The sequence below is a fragment of the Melospiza georgiana genome, chromosome 9 (assembly GCF_028018845.1).
Source record: "Melospiza georgiana isolate bMelGeo1 chromosome 9, bMelGeo1.pri, whole genome shotgun sequence".
Classification (NCBI taxonomy): Eukaryota; Metazoa; Chordata; class Aves; order Passeriformes; family Passerellidae; genus Melospiza; species Melospiza georgiana.
In genome coordinates, this window is record NC_080438.1 from 562,282 (window position 1) to 576,833 (window position 14,552).

Below are 14,552 nucleotides of genomic sequence, written 5' to 3' on the forward strand. Positions count from 1 at the left end.
GAGGAGGGGGCTGCTGGGGGGCAGTTTGGAATAACTGTGCTGTCCTAGGGTGACATTAGGACGCTTGTATCCCCAGCTGTCTGTTCTGTTTATGCTGGATATTATGTTCTGTGCCTTCAAGACTGGCTCTGAAGAGCAAAGTTTTGTTTTGGTTTTGGTATCAGCCGCAACCCATGGCTGGCAGGGCACAGAGACAGGGCAGTACATGGTGCTGCTTTTGCTTTTTCCTTGGCTTTTTGCTTTGCTCTTGCGTTTGTTTCTGCTCATTAGTTAGTTTAGCTAAGCACTTCGAATTTTTCCCTGGACTGTTTTCCTTTCCCTTTTTCGGAACCACTCAAACCTGCTCTGGACTGGGACCTGGGAAACACTGAGAGTTTGCACCTTGTGGCTGCAGCAGCTGCCCCAGCACCGGAGGGACTGATAACAGAGCGACCACTCCCAAGAGAGACTTTCTGAATTTGTCATCTTTTTCAGAGTGGTGAAAGAGTGTTGTCACCTGGTATTGTTCATTTTGTGTGCTGGGGGTGCTTTGCCTGTTAAATAAACAGGTTCTTTCCACTTCTCTCCAGGGAATCCTTCCCGACCTGGTTGGGGAGAGGGGCTGTGTGAGTTTCCTTTCTGGAGGGGCCCCTTTGGAGATTTTCTCCCAAATTTGCCCTAAACCAGGACAAAATTTGGTGCCCAACGCGTGGGGCTTGAAAGAGAGTGGAAAAACCCCTGGTCTGAGTGCTTTTTTGTTGCCATTACTCTGTGTTGGTATCAAGCAGTTAATGGCCATGTTTTCTGAATTCATAATGTCTCTTGGGGTGGAGGCTTGCATACATTTCTGGTCCCTAGGTGCGGAGGATCATTAACGGGACACCACACCATGATCAATATGATCATGTGAAGCCAATTTATTACTAAAAGCAAGCCATTTTTATACTGTTCTCTATTGTTCACACCTCAAGCTAATACGTGATTGGTTAAATCCTTTTTACGCATGCATTTTGATATTTCAGTTAATTTTAGTTTGTCTTTTTTCTTCATGCATCTTGCTGCAGGCTTTCTTGCGTGCCTTTGCATCCTGAACCGTCTGCTGCTGAGGGTGTTCTTATCCTTTTGTGTCCTTCAAGGGCATGGTGACCTTACTCAGTTTCTATGAAGGCTGGATTGTGCATATGTTGCATATGTCCATTGTCCTGCAAAAAACCCTCAGCACTCCTCCCAATGCTTTCTGGTCATTCAAGTGCCCTTCAGCTGACTGGTTTCATGCTTTGAGCTTCAGGGAATTGCCCACTCTTTCTGAAGCTCAAATAAATATCATATTAGTCAACATCTTAATTATGTTTATATCTCACAGAATTACCTTTTCTTTTGTCTTTGTCTATAACTGTTCCTGTATGGAAATCTTTGGGGAATGGTGGACATATCAGATGGTGCTGGGACATCCCAGTGCACTTGGACCTTGGCTCTGCACAGGAGAGCTCTTCATCCCCTTTCTCTCTTTTCCTCCCTCTGGGCATGGAGGGAGCTCCTGACTTCAGTGTGTGACTTGTGTGTGCAAAGAGCAAATCTGGGCAGAATTGGGGCAGGGAGGGTTTGGGGAGACCTTGGGATCTGTGCTGGGCACAGAAGGTGTTTTCCATTGCTCTGAGGCTGTCTGCAGTGGAAAGTGGATTTAATATCCAGCAGAGGGATGACTTTTGCATTCGATGGAGCTGTGCCTTCCCTTGGCTTTGTTGGCTGACAAGAAATGAACATCCCTCTGTGTCTCAGGCAGCTCCTTCTCCAAGGAAAGCAGGTGGGAGTTGGAGCCAAGGAGCTGAAAGCTGCAGGTGCAGCCTGGGCTGGAGGGAGCTCAGATTTGCACAAGGCTGCTCTGAGTGCCAGGGCTTGGATGGGGAAAATGGTGGGGTGGGGGTGGGGACAGAGTCTGAATGATTGTCAGCCATGAAGGGTCTTGATTTTCATATCTATTCCAACTGCATGAGGAGGTACTTGGATTCAGTGTCAATTGAAGATTGCACGTATCAATTTATTAACAGGGAAAAAAACCTAAACGGGACCTAAGAAATCTTTTCTCACTGTTTTTTCAAATAGAATATATTCAGTTTGAATGCACTTCTGAAATCTGCCTAATTAACCATACAATATTTAAAAACTGAAATCAAATTATCCCCAGAGGCTTGGCTTGTTAAAGTGTTCTAAATGTTAATGAGCCCTGGGACACTGAATTCCTGCACTGAAGAACTGAAGACTGAACAAGCCTCTGGAGTTGTAAAATTCAGCAGTAGCCTCCAAGTTGCTGAGGATGTCAGCAGCCCCCACTGACGCCATCCCTGCCCAGAGACCATGGGGGAATGGGCAGACAAGGAGAGCGTTCCTGGGGCTGGGGGAGCACAACTCAGAGGCACCAGCGGCTCCAGCTGGGAAATGGAGTGTGGAATGTGGCTGGGAGCTCAAAAGAACAAAACAGCCTTTACTGGGAACTTTAGAAAAATCAGAGAAACTTTGGCAAAAGGGTTAGTATGACATTCAATCAACAAAAACCAATTCTCAAAGCACTGACTTGGCCCATTCACCTTCGCAAATTCTCAGCTTGATCAATTTTAAGTTACTCAAATTTTACAAGAAGCGTGAATTAAAAAGAGAGAAAGACAAAAAAGATACAGAGAAGCACACACACAGCTACCAACTCCTGGATTCCAGCAGTGTTCAGATAGAAATTCCAAGAGGAGGTAGGGTCAAGATGTGTGCTTGCCTTGTGGTCAGCCTTTAATACCCCTTGGTCTCCCTGGGCCCTTCCCCCAGGTGGGGCTTGGGCTCATTTGGTCCCTCAGGAGCTGGGCTGGGGGCTGCAGAGGTGGCTGTGGAGCATTGCCCGTGCTGTGCCAGGGACTGGCAGACACTGCTGGGCTGGGATAGAGGCTCTGGGGGGATTGGGGTTCCAGGGCAGGGCAGGGCTGGGGTTCCAGGGCAGGGCAAGTCTGGACCTGCCCCTTCCTCCCCCCCACACAAAATGTTTTGAGCCTATTGGAATAAGAATCCCAGTATTACCAGGTAGATTGTGCCTGAGCCGGTCTGACCCTCGCTGCTGGGCCAAAAGCGGCAACTGTGGCGTATCACCCCAGAGACTCCTTTAGCTTGCTGGTGGTTGCAGCTGGGCAGCTGAACAAGTCCAGGCTTGTTAGGAACTCTATTTACCTCAGGAGAGAAGGCTTCAGGCTAATGGTGAGGAAGAAGGAGACGGATTCTGTTGGAGGGCTTATATCCAGAGCTTTATTCCACAGTCACAGAGGTCTGAATCTTGGCAACAGCTCCAACAGAATCACGAGCACATGGTCTGATTACCTTTTTAAGCTCCCGGGGGAGGGGGAGGGAAGGGGCAGGTGAGCCACCAACCAGGTGGGAGGGGCAGGGTCTCAGGGGAGGATGACACCCAGACAGGCCAATGACCTCTGGGCATAGGGGCATCTTTTGAACTTGACCAACCACACGACGACCTTCCTGGAATGTTAAGCCTGATTGACAGGACTCACTCAGCAAGGGGGCGAGGGGGAAGGGAGAGAGGTATAGGCACACCTGGGAGGTGACCTGGAAGTCTAAAACAGGACATTACAACACACCGCAACTGAGCCAACAATCTCCTCCAGTCTGTCACTACAGGGAATGCTGGAAGTGAAATCCCATTTGTGGCCATGGGCACCTGGTTCAGGATAGTTCTTTTCCAGAGGAAGGAAAGCACAGAGCTCCAAGGTTTGGAAGGCAGGTGAGAACCTCAGTAGGCCAAGGCCATCCAGACGTGTCAGGAATGGCAGATTTTTTTGGGAGCAGTCTTTGAATTTAGGGAATTTTGGATGTGGAAACCCAATCTCGGCCATGGGCACCTGGAGAGGCAGGACAGTTCTTTCCCATGGGAAGGAGAGCATGGACCCTCCCTCAGTGTTTTGGGGACAGATGAGAAGTGACTATTGTGAAACCATTGCCAGCCAGACTTGTCCTGGCAATATTCCTATGGGAACAATCTCGGGATATAAGGAAATTTGGAGGTGAAATCCCAGTTCTGGCCATGGGTGCCTGGAGCAGAAGGACAGTTCTTTTCCATTGGGAAGGAAAGCACAGAGCCCCAGTGTTTCAGCAGCAGATGAGAAGTGACCCTCAAAATGCACAGGTCAGCTGGACCAGTCAGGCAGTCCATGGGAGGCCAAACCAGCCAGAGCTGTTCTGTGTTCCCTTGGTTTTATGGGGCTCCATAATGTCACAACGGTGCCTTGGATCCATGGGGCCCCGCAGTGTCATCATGGTGACTTGATTCCATGGTTTCCAGCAGTATCACAATGGCCCCCTGATTACAAGAAGACCTGCAGTGCCACAATGGCCCCCAGGTTCCATGGGGTCCCACAATGTCACAGTGGCCCCTAGGTTCCATAAGGCCCCACAGTGTCACAATGGTCCCAAGGGCTCCATGAGCCCTTGCAGTGTCACAATGGTTCCAAGGACTCCATGAGCCCTTGCAGTGTCACAATGGTCTCCGTGGCTCCCCAGGCCCCACAATGTCATGGGACTTCTCTGTTCCATGAGGTCTGCAATGTCACAATGGGGCTTTGCTGTGTCACAATGGTCTCCTTTGTCTTCACAGTGTCACAATGGACCACTGATGACATGAGGCCACTCTGTGTTGCCCTGGAGCTTTGGTTCCATGTAGCCCTGCAGTGTCACAAAGGCCTCTTGATTACATGAGGCCCCACAGTATCACAATGGTCCTCCCAGGGCCACCATGAGGAGGTCCATAGTATCACAATGGACTTCCTCATGGTCTCACTGGTTCCATGAGGCCTCACAGTGTCCCAATGGTTTGCTTATTCCACGGGGCCTCATAGTGTCACAATGGTCTCCATGTTTCCATGAGGCCCAGCAATGTCACAGTGCTCTCCATGATTTCATGGTGCCCCACAGTGTCACAATGGTCCCTTGATGTCACAGGGCCCCACAGTGTCACACTGGCTCTTTGGTCTGACAGGGCCCCACAGTGTCACAATGGTCCCTTGGTCTCACAAAGCCCCACAGTGTCACAATGGTCCCTTGGTTCCATGGGCCCTGTGCTGCTGCATTCCCCCCTCCCCTTCTCAGGCTGCCCTGCCAGCTGGGAAATGCTTCTTGGGCCTCAGCCTTGGCCAACAGCCCCTGGGCTCAGCTCCTCTGCAGCTCATCACAAACACTGTCTGCTCCAGGCACTGGTGCTGCCCAACCAGCTCCTGGTTTCTGAAGGAGCAGCCCTGGGAACTGGTTTTGTTCCCTCAGTGGCACAACATCCCTGTTCTCACACTGCCAAAGAAAGTTGTTGATGTCAAGTGCGGCCAGGATGAACCATTGCTGAGACTGAAGCCCCTCTCTTGGGGCCCTGCACACAGCGCTCCAAAAGGAGCCCTTGGAGCTCTCCTGGGCCAGCGACTCCATCTGAGTGGGGCCTCTCCCAGCCAGGAACGCTCCCGTTTGCTGCACTCGGGGATCCTGAACAACGACGGGGCCTGGGCCGATCCCCCCACTCCTCCAGGCTCAACCCTTTGCCCTTTGCTGGGGAGATGCCAAAGGATCCACAGGGAGCATTTCCTTTCCTCAGGGGAATTTCTCACTGGTGCCTTGCCTTGACTCTTTGTGTGTGTGTGCACACAGGAGTGCCTGTGCTGGGGAAATGTGGCAGAAATGCTGCTCTCTGAAGTGCCTTGGATAGCTGAGACAGTTAGATATCCAGATATCAGTAAGTAAGGTTTTGTCACAAGCTCTAAGCTAAGTTAAATGCTGCTAAGAGCTGTTCTTTTGCTAAGATTTAAAGTTTATTTTAAGTTATTACCTAATTTTTTAAGTGGTATTCCTGTTTTAAATTGGTAAGTTATAAGTTAGCTTAAATACTGTTAAGTAGTGTTCTTCTGCCAAATTGTGAAGTTGAAGGTATCACTTAAGGTTAAGGTGTAAGTTAAATTCTGTTAGGTTTGAGCTTAATAAAGCTTTTAGGCTGTAGTCCTCTTATCCTTGCCCTCGCTGCCCTTGTGTCATACACACACACACAAGGACAGTTCTCAGTTCATTTCTGGTTTGATTGCCTGGATTTACTTTGGTTTTGTTGTTACTTTGTTTCCTTTCTGTGCCTGAAGTGTCCAGTCAGGAGCAGAGTGACTCTTGCCAAGGAAATCTATGCTACTCTCCCTTAATATTAAATCTGGTTTTTGCTGATCCCTTGCTGGGGATTTTTTCAGTGCTCTCAAGCCCTCGTTCGTAGCAGTGTGAAGGAGCCCTGACCGAGGCTCGGGCCCTGGGGGACACTGGGACGCTGCCAGGGGGTCCCTGTCCCCCTGTGCCACCCCCAGGGTCCCGGCCCCCCGTCCCCGTGTCAGGCTCTGGGGTCGATCTCGTGGAACATCCTCTGGGGGAGGCTGCGGGGCCGGGTGTTGAAGTGAGGGGAGAATGACCAATCCTTTGATGCATCAAACTCGATTTATTGATCGATCAGCCATCTTAAATAATAGTGTTAACGAACTTCATGCATATTCCGAAATACAGGTTTATGATAGGCTAACAGAGAAAACTCTAACCACACCTTTTGTTTTACTACACTGTTGATTGTTTACACAAAACAAAACCAGTGTTCTCACTGTGATATGAACGGTTCCCAAAACTTCCACATCTGTTCTCAGGGTGCCATCTTTTCCCAGAGAGGGTGTTTTGCTTGTTATGGGAAGACTGCCTGAGAACTTTATTGTTTATACAATGATGCCTGAAAGAGTCTAATTGTTTATAGAAGTCAGGCTGGGAACTGCTTCACAACTACCTTTTACTTTTCTCTCAATTGCATGGCTTCATGGCCTTTTTCTTCAAGCCATGCCTGAACTAAACTCCCGACATTTCCCCCGCTTTTTTCTTTGAGAGAAAGGAGTTTAGTTTGCCAGGTTTTATCATCCTACTAACCATCTTTTGGATACAACTACAGAAACAAGGTAATATAAGTAAAAGCAATAAAAGTACACCTAATATCCCTATAGCATATATTATAAGGTTTCTTAGCCAGGGTCCCAATCCGAAACTTTTAAGCCACTCATCAATTCCCAATCCTTCTTCTTTCTTAAGGCTGTTAAGCCCTAGTCGTAGCTCTTTTAACTTAGCATGAATAGATACAGAATGATCAGGTAAGTTCATGCAACACATCACTTCAAACTCTTCACACCCATGGCCGTGTGCTAATAGTAAAAAATCTATGGCAGCTCTATTTTGCAGAACAGCGTGATTAACACTCTGTACATCTGCAGTTAACATATCTAATATCTGTGAAGTTTTATTCAGTTCACCCTTAGCCCAACACCCTATTTGTTTTGCTAGAGTCAATGCTTTGCTTGCAGCACCTCATGGTAGGAAAGCTGAAACCATCACTTGCTTAAATTTACTCCAGAACCATGGATCTCCTATTTGACTACAGTCTAAATTATGTAAGCTACGTTTTTGCCTGCTTATCTTATGACTTAATTGCATTAGTACAGATATATTAGGGTGGAATAGTGATAACTTGCCTAAATAACAAGGTCCACCCTGAGGTTGGGCAGGTATACCATTCCAGGCTCTATCTCCGCAAATTAGAAATATCTCTGTAGGTAATTTCTTAGGTGTTATGATGCTAGAGCCTTTACAATGGTTGTAGAGTTGTTTAGACACTATGTTTGGCTTTAGAGATGAATTCAGAGTAGCCCATGTTTGTTTATGCTGATTCATCTTTTGAGGATTAGAGTAATCAAAGCTGAACCACCCACCATTGGAAGTGCTGGTCATGCTCTAGCATTTGCACTTCCGAAAAGCTCCAACTCCTCAGGTGGAGAATGCAAAGGAGTATTAAGTGATTGAATTAACAGGCATTGGCGGTAGCCGTCACTTTGACTGGCCGTATATCCTTTTTGTACAGGCAATTTAATATTTACCATACTGCGCATACATAAGGCACGGTTATTAATAAGACTGCAGAATTCTTAAGGAGACTATACTGGAAGCCCTACCAAACATGTTCGAAAGGGGTTAGTAACTCCTCCAATGCTGAGACAAAGCGATGTCTGATTAATCTGCCTAGCAAGTGTTAGCCATACATTATCTCTAGGTTGACTAAAATGTGTTACCTTTAATTCTTCAGCTACCACTACACCAAGTAATATAATAAAAGGAAACCTCATTTTTCTGGTTTTACTTTGACCTTCTTCTTCTTATCAGTTTTTAACCTTACTGTTCCCGAGACCTGAAGACCACACCTTTGTATCCTTCTAATGCAGTTATCTAATGCCTGATTGGGATCTCCTTCTATAGGCCCTACAACGGAATGTTGTGTTAAAGGCACCAGTTTTTTACACCTTACAGAGGTTATATATGATGCACTTTGAGCTTTAATCCTTTTCAAAATACACTGTACCTCCCACCAATAATAAGCCAAGATTTTCTGCTCATGCGATTCATAAAGATCTAAAGCTGAGGCAGTGTTTAGTCCTGTTTCACTCCGCAGTGCCCACTCCCAATTATGTTCCCAGGTATGTCTATGATTACAGGTATTACACCATAAATGAAAAAGTGACAACTGATCCACCCAAAAGGTCCTGTCACAACCCCCACAACACAGTGCAACCCAAGCAGCACAATTTGGGCTGTGACATTCAAGACAGTTCTCTTTTGCCGGTCCTTTTATATGGAAAGATGATAATGATTCAATAATGTCAATCAGTTTCCTGGTCGTCCGGCAACGGCGTTTTATCCCAAAGGGTTAAACGCACCCCCAGCTGAGCCACAATGTCCGGCCTTATCAGGCATTGCAAGGTAGGTGGTAATTGGACTAAGAAAAGACAGCTGTTAGCTGTTTTCATTCATGTGAACCTGGAGAGGAGGTGAACGGCAAGTCTGAAAACAATCCTTTTTGTCCTTGAGATTTTCACATCCACCCCTTCCCCGGGCCTCTCAGAAAAGTTCAAAATCAGTTTTACAGTCTGTAATCCTTTAGTCATTTGGCTGAAATGGCATCAGCTGGGCGATTCTCAGTCCTTTGTTGATTTGGAGTGGTGAGAAAATAGTATACACTTAAAGCACTTAAAATATTTAACTTAGCAGACTTATTTGTAAATTAACAGAAATTAACTGGCTTCAAAATTCTATGGGCTAGCTGTGTTACACTCTTTGCAACATAAGAATAGGCAGTTCTAATAATTAAATAGTATTTTCAGCTAGCAAGGTTTCTCTGATGTTCACAACAACACTTTGCACACAAGCCATAAAATAAACGCCTATCGTAAAAGCATAAATCTATCTAACATCACTTAAACTTAATAGCACTTATACTTAAAATACTTAAACTTTAAATATTTAAACTTAATAGATCTTAACATTACTTAAACTTATCTTTACTTAAACTTAATAGATTTTTAAATCAACAGAACTTACATGTAAAATCTCTTAATTCTAATAAAACTTAACTATAACAAAACTTAACTGACTTTAAATAACAGACTTATTTGTAAATAATGTAAGATCAAACTTAACAGAATCTAACTTAACTTAATATACAATTTAAACTTAACAGACCTCGAACTTAACAGAAAATAAACTTAACAAACTTAACCTTAACAGAACGGCACTTAATAAATAATTTAACTTAAACTACTTAATAACAGATAACTTACTATAAACATAAAATATAGCATTCACTATCACTCACCCACAGGCCTGACTCCAAAACACTAAATCAAAACAACCTTTCTCACGTTTCTACTGCAGCATTTATACCAAAAAGCACACTCATACAATCTCACTCATACAATCAATCCAACACATCTTAATTTCTAAACTTTTCAAAATATAATTTTAGACTCTGATGTTCCGCTGACTGAACCATCCGGGCTTCTGATGTTAAAGTCTATGTTAATGCAGGTGATTTCAAGACAGCGTAACCAATGACAAGCCAAATCGGCCGAAATTTGACCCATGCATACAGTACGCTGATTCCTGTTTCATAGTTTCTGCCAGGAAGAACAAAAGTGCCTTTAACTTTCCTTGTTTACCATCACTTGTTTCTTAATTTCAACAGGGATCTTTTCCTTTTGCTGACAAAAGTTACATCCATTAGGCTGTTAGGTCCTAAACCGAGGTATCCATTAGGCTGTTAGGTCTTAAACTGAAGCTTTTGCCGGCTGTGGGGGGAGGGAGAAACGCTCCCGCTGCAAAAAGCGCTCCAGTCCCACGGCGCGTGTGTTGGAGCGGGCGAAAACCCCCCCTGCACTGGGCTCTTTGTTTACTCGCCGGCAGGCTGACTCCGCTGCAGGCACCGCTGCACCCGTGGCGGCTCCCCCCGCGGTGGCTTCACTCTCTACCGGGGCGGCGCGCCTCAGCTCCCGCGGCAGTGGCTCGGCTCTCCCCTCCGCTGCCTCCGCTCCCGCGTCGCTCGCCGCGGCTGCTCGCCATGGCGGAGCGCCCGTGCCGAGTTCAGAGTAGCACAGACTCGCAAGCTCCGCGAGCTGCGGCCGCTGTCTTGCACTCAGAGAGATAGTAAAACAGTGCACCATATATCACTCTCCATGGCCTGCTTAGCTTCTTGGCAGTTTTACCACTCTCTAAAGCAGCCTCTGACAATAAATCACCGAATTCACACAATTCCGTTAACTCGTAAACTGTGTGGGGATTCACGAAGACTCCCCATTCCAGACCATAAGCCAAAAGACCTTGCAATTCCTTCCGTAAGTCTATTCCCTTAATTTGCCTTTTTTGCAAAAACGTAATAAAAAGTTCATATGTGGCTTGCCTTTCCATACCTCTTTTAAGTGCGCACTTTTATCTAGCAGCGTTTTCCAAGGCTTCGGCCACACGTATCGACTGGACCCATCTAATATGGTCGCCAGGGCACGGCGCGTATCGGCAGCTTTTTTCCTCCGATTTGGTTTCACGCTTATTTGCCGCTCCCGCTGCTTCGGAGCTCGAACCAGTCCTCACTTCTCGTGGTGTTCGCAATCCCCGTGGTGTTCGCGATCGTCGTGGTGTCCGCTATCACGTCCAGGTGTCACCATTTGTTGAAGTGAGGGAAGAACGACCAATCCTTTGATGCATCGAACTCGATTTATTGATCGATCAGCCATCTTAAATAATAGTGTTAACGAACTTCATGCATATTCCGAAATACAGGTTTATGATAGGCTAACAGAGAAAACTCTAACCACACCTTTTGTTTTACTACACCGTTGATTGTTTACACAAAACAAAACCAGTGTTCTCACTGTGATACGAACGGTTCCCAAAACTTCCACATCTATTCTCAGGGTGCCATCTTTTCCCAGAGAGAGTGTTACACTTGTTATGGGAAGACTGCCTGAGAACTTTATTGTTTATACAATGATGCCTGAAAGAGTCTAATTGTTTATAGAAGTCAGGCTGGGAACTGCTTCACAACTACCTTTTACTTTTCTCTCAATTGCATGGCTTCATGGCCTTTTTCTTCAAGCCATGCCTGAACTAAACTCCCGACAGCCAGGGGCGGGGGGACCTGGGGGGACAGGGGACCCCACTGTGCACGAGCAGGGTTGGACTGCTCTGGGGGAAGCTGTGAGGGGGGCTGGGGCAGAGTGACCTCCCCAGTGACCTCACAAAGCCCCTGTGATGTCACACAGCCCCCTGTGATGTCACACTGCCTCCTGTGATGTCACACAGCCCCTGTGATGTCACACAGCCCCCTGTGATGTCACAGACTACTCCGGAACGTCACATAGCACCCTTGTGATGTCACACAGCCTCTGTGATGTCACATAGCCCCTGTGATGTCACACTGCCCCTGTGATGTCACACTGCCCCTTATGATGCCACACACCTCTTTTGCAATGTCACATAGACACCAATGATGTCACAGCCCACTCTGGGATGTCACACATCACGCTTGTGATGCCACAGAACCAAATCTGGGATGTCACCCTGGAATGTCATGCAGCTGCACTGTGACGTCACAGAAAACACTGTGATGTCAAAAAGGCACCCTGTGATGTCACTGTCTGTTCTGTGTTGTCACAGCCTGCTCTGTGATGTTACACAGCCACCCAGTGATGTCACAACCCACTCTCTGATGTCACAGAGATACCCTCTATGATGGCAGGATCTGCTCTAGGGCCTCACACCCTATTCTTTATTGTCACAGGCAGCTGTGTGATGTCACAACAGTCTCAGTGATGTCACAAAACCCTCTCTGCAATGTCATACTGCCACTCTGTAATGTCACAGCACACACTCTGACCTCACAGCCAGCTCTATGATGTCATACAGCCATGCCTTGATGTCACAGACTGCTCTGTGATGTCACACAGTCCCCTCTATGTTGCTGTAGCTGCTCAGTGACCTCACTCAACAAACTCTGTGATGTCATAGCCCAATCTGTGACCTCACACATCCCACTCTGTGCTGTCACACAACCCCTTGCTGACATCACAGCTGCTCTGCGCCTCTATGACACAGCCCCAGAGGTGCTGCTGTGTCACAGCCCCCTCTGGGACATCCCACAGCCCCTGCCAGTGCTGAGCCCCTGTGAGCTCTGTCTGTGCCCTACTGGTGTCCCTGAGGGGCCCTGGCAGTGCCCCAGCCCTGCTGGGCTGTGCACAGGAGCTGCTCCTGGCCAGAGCTGTCTCTCTGCAGCGCTGCCCTTGCCAGGAGCTGCTCCCTGCCAGGAGCCGAGCCCGGCCCAGCTCAGCAGCCCAGACACAGCACAGGGACTTTAATGAGCCTCTGGGGCTTTGGTGCTCTTTGCATCAGACCCAGTCCCTCAGAGTGTGCTCAAAGAATTTCCCAAGAGTTCAAAGTGAGATTGAAATACTGAAGTTTCTTGTACTTTAAATAGATCCCTGTGAGGGACAGGACTGAGAAACTGTCCCCAGGTTCCAGAGAGAGCAGAACACAGGTGGCAGTGATGACAGGTGGGGACAAGCGAGGGAAAGGTGTCCCTGGTGCTGAGCAAAGCTGTGCCTCTCTCCCTGCAGGCTGTCGGCATGCCCCGGCTGCCCCACCAGGCTGGGCCCTTCCTTTGCTGACAGCTCTGCCTCCTGCCTGCCTCTGCCTGCCCGCACAAAGCCTTGGGCTGCTCCAGGCTCCTGCTGGGGGCTGTGCTGCACCACAGCCCTGCCCTGCCAGGGAAATTCCTTTCTCCTGGTGCCAGTCTGGGCCTCCCCAGCTGCCCTTGGTGCTATTATGTCTTCTTCAGGCCCATTCCCACTATGAAGAAAAAGCTCCAGAGTCTCTGAAACCACCCTTCCATCCCTCCCAGGCTATTCCCGTTTAGTCCTCAATCTCTACCCCACTGACCCCAGAGCTATCAGCCTCTCCCTGGTGCTTATCTGATGAGGCCTCCAAACCCCATCTTGGGAGACTTTTGGGTCCTCTCCAAGACCTGTGAAAATGGAAGAATAGTGATTAAAGGATTTTTCTCCTAAATCTTGCAGTGACAGAACAAGGGTCTATATCTTTAAAATGAATGAGGGTGGATTTACATTTGGTAGAAGGAGGAAATCTTTTATAGTTATGAGAAAGGCACAAAGCTGCAAGTGTATTTCCAGAGAAAGGGATACCCCATCACAGGAACTGTCTAAGATCAGGATGTTTGTGCAGCCTGACCCAGTGAAACCCTCTCATCCTCAGGGACAGAATTCCTGTAGTATGGGTTCTCTGATGTGCTGAGTGCCCTCACAACACTGCTGGCCAGAATGTCTGCTGAGGGCAGCCAGGCTGCTGCAGGGGCAGTGACCTCACAGCCATCACCATGGCAGCCCTGTCCCCTGGGCCTGGCTCTGCTCTTTCCTCTGCCCCTGCCTTGGCTCTGCTGGCATGAAGAGTTTTGTCATTAATATCTTGTCCCCAAGGTGCTGGGGCCAATGGCTGCCCAGTCAGGCTGCTGGAGCAGAAGTGGCTTTTCAGAGCCCAGCCAGGAATGAGCCCTGAGGCAGCAGCTCTGCAGTGGTGGCCACCAGGCCGGGCTGCCAAGGGAGGCTTCTGGCCGTGGCCTGCAAGCAGCTGCTGCTGCCAAGGTGCCTTTGGTGCCTCAGGCTCTCCCTGGCACAGCTCCCAGCATGGCACTCTGCCCTTGTGCCCGAGGCCTTCCCTGTGCAGGGGCTGGCCTGGGGCTTTTCCTGCAGCGGGACCTGCCCTGCTCATGGCACAGGAAAGGCAGTTCCTGCTGGAGCAGGAGACTCTGCCTGCAGTGGGCTGCAGCAACTCCAGCAAGGCCCTGCTGACTTCAAAACTGCTGCCTAGAGCATGATATTCTACTAATTGTTATAGCTCCTGATTAGTGGAGTAAATAACTGTGCTGGTGATCTTTCCATATGATCATGATCAGAATAAGCCAGAGACATATTTATATAAATGTATCTGGTATTCTGTCATTAATCCTGTGGGACAAATTGTGTTGAAGTTGATTTCCACCTGTTCAATCTTTTACACCTTTGACAAAGTCTGGGGCTGGTATTGGATCCAGCCACTCCCAGTCTCCTCTCTTAGAAGGAATTTTAGAAGTCTACGGGCCCTGCAGGGGTTTG

General features: G+C 47.9%; 1 pseudogene; it reads right to left on the reverse strand.

The window, feature by feature from the left end:
- LOC131087006 (synaptonemal complex protein 1-like) overlaps positions 1-10,455 on the reverse strand; it is a 31,659-nt pseudogene extending 21,204 nt beyond the window's left edge.
- Positions 10,456-14,552: the final 4,097 nt, after the last annotated feature.